We start from the raw sequence: 5,632 nt of genomic DNA, 5'->3' as shown, positions 1-5,632 counted from the left end.
CACCAGTCCACCTCACATCTTCACTTTTACATTTTGGAATCACGTGCTCATTTGCACGAGCAGAAAGTCCCGTTTGTAGTGGCAGGCGCTGAGGTCACTGGGCGCATTAGGTGCTTAAGGCAGTGTCTGGATTGTCCTAACCCCGGCTCACAGCTAGCGGTAGAAGCCGCCTTTATAATGTGATACCAAATATCTACTTTAAAGGCCTGTAGACCGTTGACACATAATAATTCATTAAAAGTTACTGAAGCTGCTGACAGTAAAGATGCTATTGTAACGAAAGGCTTGCTCAAGAAGTATACGAGAACGGAAGTGCTTAGCTACAGATATTTCGAAATATGTCTGGTACGCGTCTGGTATGTGTTATGGAGGAGTACCAACATAATACATTGCATTACAGTGGAAAGTCCCCGAAGCTGCCTGCTTAAGACACGTGGTCAGCAACAGTGTATTTCGGCCCATAGATGGTATGGCGCAGCTTAGGCCTTTGCTAATTGGTCCAATGGTCCAATGACCCATGCTTAATTTGTGCTACGCATGTTATGATGCTGCATCCTTTGTGACTTATGCCTACAGAAACGTCACATCTGTGGACACCTCAGCATCTATGCTGTCTGTCTCCGCGCTGCACGTATCTTTGCATTGTTTGTTGGTCTTCAATAAACTCTGCCATCTTCTGTGCTGACAGAGAGTTGTATCTGTGGGGTTATTTCTTATAATGTTGCACGCCAGCTCTGTGGGGAAGCTGTAGAGCGCCTCGCTGCCAGCCCCGTAGCAGTAGTCCTTGGAGGTGGCTGGACTGCCTTGGCCGGAGGCGCACATAGACTGTGGCGACGAGGTCAAGTGCCAGGATCTAGCATCAGAGCCGGGGCTGGGCGGGTCCGCGGAGCCCAGGTAGGAGGAGGGCAGCAGCATCTCCTTCCCTGACTTTTCCTGAGTCATGTTCGCAAGCTGCAGGATTTCGGTCAGCTATCGGCAAAGCAAAAGCCTCGATCTTGGTGAGCTTGGTGTCGTCCGGGAAGCTGGGCAGGATGTGTATGTGCTTGCGCTCGCGGTCATTGGCCTAGACGCACCGGTTCTTCTTGATGCTGTGCTGCACCGCCTCGCTCTTCACCCTGCAGCGCCCCGCCGTGGCTTCTTCTCCGCCGCCTCGTCTTGTGCGCCTCCGGGAGTCTGTGCGGTGGGGCTCAGGTGCCCTGGAGACGGGGTGTGGAGGCTGCTGCTTCGGTACTCCTCATCCAAGAGGCAGTAGGACATCTGGCTGGAGGTCTCGTAGTCGGAGTAGCTGCTGTCTGTCTTCAAAGACATGCTGTAGATTCAGAAAAAGGCAGCGGTTATTGAACAGGTCGCAGCACATGACAACAAACTATAATTAAGCACTTAACATTCACTAGAACTAGCAACATCCAAGGGCCAGCGTCTCATTTAGTAGATCTGAATAAACTGAGCCTGCTTTTTCTAAAATGCATTGTTTATTAATATATACAAATACACATGCCTCCCTCTTCAGCCACCTGTCTGACTATCTATGGTTCATCGATCGATCGATCTATCTATCTATCTATCTATCTATCTATCTATCTATCTATCTATCTATCTATCTATCTATCTATCTATCTATCTATCTATCTATCTATCTATCTATCTATCTATCTATCTATCTATCTATCTATCTATCTATCTATCTATCTATCTATCTATCTATCTATCTATCTATCTATCTATCTGTGAGAAGTTGGCCTGGCATATGCTGGTCACTAGTTATAGTGGCCACCTTGCACCAGTCCAATTCGACTCTTATGGTAGATAGGTTTAAGACAACCTTTAAAGAAAGCTATCCTAGTGGTAGCTGTGGAGAGCAGCCTTCAGGCTAAGTCTCCGAGGAATGTAAAGCAGCTTGTTTTACCTTATAATCTCTTGAATTACTAAATGAAAGGACACCACACAGGTATATATATAAAATATATATGTATTTATTACTAGACACACTCTACTAATCTATTTATGAGATTAGAAGTCAAGGACATATGCATAAATCAACATTTCCCAACAAGTTAAGCACGAATATGGCTGGGGCCCTAGGGGGGTACCAGACCATATACTAAACAAGCATTGGCATAGCCAATAGGTCTCGCCTTTGGGACCTTATAAGTGTTTAGCCATGCAACGGTTGATGTTGTTGCACCAAGGATATTGTGCTGCATAACTAAATACTTATAAGGTCCCAAAGGTGAGACCTATTGGCTATGCCAATGCTTGTTATCAATGATGTACAGCATCCACGAAACTGTGCTGCATGATTGAAGGAGAATTTATAAAAAAATCCTGTGAAGCATCAAGCATGCGCTCTTTCAAATTGACGCGGTATTTTTTTTTGTCTTTTTATTTAGGGATCCAAGTCAGATAGGCACATAAAAAAAAAATATGCCAAAGCATTTTTTTTTAAGAGGGTGGTAGGAGCAACACGAGGCGTGGCAGTGGAAGAAGCAACATGAGGGAGCAGGTGAGGGGGTAGCAATAGGGGGAATGGTGGGGTGGAAGTGAAACAGGCACGAGCAGGGTGGAAGCAACACAGGGGCCCCAGCGCGGTGGAAGCAACACAGGGGCGCCAGTGGGGAGGAAGCAACATAGGGTCGCCAGCGGGGTGGAGGCAACACAGGGGCGCCAGTGGGGTGGAAGCAACACAGGGGAGCCAGTGGGGTGGAAGCAACACAGGGGCCCCAGCGCAGTGGAAGCAACACAGGGGCCCCAGCGCGGTGGAAGCAACACAGGGGCGCCAGCGCGGTGGAAGCAACATAGGGTCGCCAGCGGGGTGGAAGCAACACAGGGGCGCCAGTGGGGTGGAGGCAACACAGGGGCGCCAGGGGCGCCAGTGGGGTGGAAGCAACACAGGGGCCCCAGCGCAGTGGAAGCAACACAGGGGCCCCAGCGCGGTGGAACCAACACAGGGGCGCCAGTGGGGTGGAAGCAACACAGGGGCGCCAGTGGGGTGGAAGAAACACAGGGGTGCCAGTGGGGTGGAAGAAACACAGGGGCGCCAGTGGGGTGGGAGCAACACAGGGGCGCCAGTGGGGTGGGAGCAACACAGGGGCGCCAGCGGGGTGGGAGCAACACAGGAGTGCCAACACAGGGGAGCCAGCGGGGTGGAGGCAACACAGAGGCGCCAGTGGGGTGGAAGCAACACAGGGGTGCCAACGGGGTGGAAGCAACACAGGGGCGCCAGTGGGGTGGAAGAAACACAGGGGCGCCAGTGGGGTGGAAGAAACACAGGGGCGACAGTGGGGTGGAAGCAACACAGGGGCGCCAGTGGGGTGGGAGCAACACAGGGGCGCCAGTGGGGTGGGAGCAACACAGGGGCGCCAGCGGGGTGGGAGCAACACAGGAGTGCCAACACAGGGGTGCCAGCGGGGTGGGAGCAACACAGGGGTGCCAGCGGAGTGGAAGCAACAGAGGGGTGCCAGCGGACTGGAAGCAACACAGGGGTGTCAGCGGAGTGGAAGCAACACAGGGGTGCCAGTGGGGTGGAAGCAACACAGGGGCCCCAGCGCGGTGGAAGCAACACAGGGGCGCCAGCGGGGTGGAAGCAACACAGGGGCGCCAGCGGATTGGAAGCAACACAGGGGCGCCAGCGGGGTGGAAGAAACACAGGGGTGCCAGCGGATTGGAAGCAACACAGGGGCGCCAGCGTGGTGGAAGCAACACAGGGGTGCCACTGGGGTGGAAACAACACTGGAGCGAGTGGGGTGGTAGCAACACAGGGGTGCGAGGCGGGGTGGTAGCAACACTGGGATGCGAGGCGGGGTGGAAGGAACACCGGGGTGCGAGCCGGGGTGGAAGCAAGACCGGGGTGCGAGCCAAGGTGGAAGCAAGACTGGGGTGCGAGCCGGGGTGGAAGCAAGACCGGGGTGCGAGCCGGGGTGGAAGCAAGACCGGGGTGCGAGCCGGGGTGGAAGCAACACAGGGGAGCGAGCGGAGTGGAAGCAACACAGGGGAGCGAGCGGAGTGGAAGTAATACAGGGGTGCGGGCAGAGTGGAAGTAACACAGGGGTGCGGGCAGAGTGGAAGAAACACAGGGTGGAAGCAGCATGGGTCACGGGTGGGGTAGCAATATGCAGGGCGCGGTTGGTAGGGCAGAGAAAAACAAACTGGCGAGAAAGAGCAACAAGATGAAAAGCAAACAAGTGTGAGTTTGAGCAACGTGGAGCTGGGATGTAGTTTGGAGGGGGAGAAACACATGGGGCAGAAAGCAACACAGGGAGAAGCACAGAAGGGCTTGTACATCACTACGAAACACAAGAGAGAAGGGAACGGGAGAGACAGAAACACGGAGATTGGAGCGGGGAAGAGAAGCACTCTAAGGAGAAAGCTGGAAATCGAATAGACTCTCGTTGAGTGCTGGAGACAAAAATAAAAGGAGTTAACTAAAAGTGAGCAGTAGAAGGACACAAGTAAGTTGGCAACGCTTCACAGGAGGGACAGACCAAGGAGTCCAAGGAAAGCCATCGAAAAAGAAGCAGGCAAACAAGATTGACAGTAAAGGCAACCGGCGATAAGCAATTGGGGACTCTAAGTCCATCTGTGTTCTTGGCAAGTCCACAATAAGTCTCTCACAATCGGATAGCTCCACTGTTTTGTGGAAAAGTGGATTTCCCTGATCAGTTATGTCCCCTATCTTGGACCCCAACGGTTCTATATGCATGTTACAAGTACATGTATGTTCCCTCCAGTTCCAGTCCCGAAGACGCAAACACATGTGCGTCCACCACCAACATGTTCTCTGTCAGATCCGCCATCAATGGGCTGGATATTCGCTTCCTAAGTAGGAAAGGCCACCGACTTTATATGGCTCAGTTACTCCATTTTTACAGTTCAGGCGAAGTAGGCCCGATTCTGTCCTCAAAGCCTTTCCCTGCTCTATGTCTCTGACAAGCGTCAGCTTGAGCTTGCATCTGTACCCATGAACTTTGTCCTATTTCCTGTGCAGCTAACGGGGCCTGCCTCGGCCAGTTTAGCCTGTCTGCCAAGAAGCTGTATTTCACCTTCGAATTATCTACTTTGCTCTTCAGCCGATGCATTCCTGTTTAGTGATTTAGGTAAACATTTCCTTTAGCTCTCGTGCAAAGGGCTGTCCTCCTGCAAGTAATTCATAGCCCAGTTGCCATGGAAAGTTTTCTGCCTCTCGCATCTCACATAGACACTTAGACGTTTGTGCACGCACACAGTCAGTATAGACTAGATTCTGTCCGAGAGTCCTTCCTTGTGGATAACATAGTTCTTTAAACATAGGATGTTAGATATGATTTGGGATTAGGTTGACTTGACCCCCTAGACTTTTCGTCTCCACATGTAGAGTTAATGTCAAGCCCCCTTCACCCCCTAGTTACACGTCAATTGCACGTCATGCTGCAGCGCGCGCATCTATGCCAAGTATTATCTTATAGATCCACCTATATGTGATAACTTTAACCAATTATGTTTCTTTTTACTCCTTATTACGCCTAGTTTCGTTTACGTAGTTACTATGTCACTTTTCATATCAATTGTTACGCCTCCTACATTCATTTCATTGTAAAATACTTACTATAAAAATGCATGTCTGTCAATAAAGTATCGTACTTCACTTCCTGAACCT

General features: G+C 51.4%; 1 pseudogene; it reads right to left on the bottom strand.

The window, feature by feature from the left end:
* Positions 1 to 570: 570 nt before the first annotated feature.
* LOC146829920 (neurogenin-1-like) lies at positions 571 to 1,308 on the bottom strand (annotated as a pseudogene).
* Positions 1,309 to 5,632: the final 4,324 nt, after the last annotated feature.

This window comes from Triturus cristatus, chromosome 5_1, assembly GCF_964204655.1.
Source record: "Triturus cristatus chromosome 5_1, aTriCri1.1, whole genome shotgun sequence".
Taxonomy (NCBI): Eukaryota; Metazoa; Chordata; class Amphibia; order Caudata; family Salamandridae; genus Triturus; species Triturus cristatus.
The sequence above is the reverse complement of the archived record's forward strand: the minus strand, read 5'-3'. Positions and strand labels throughout refer to the sequence as shown.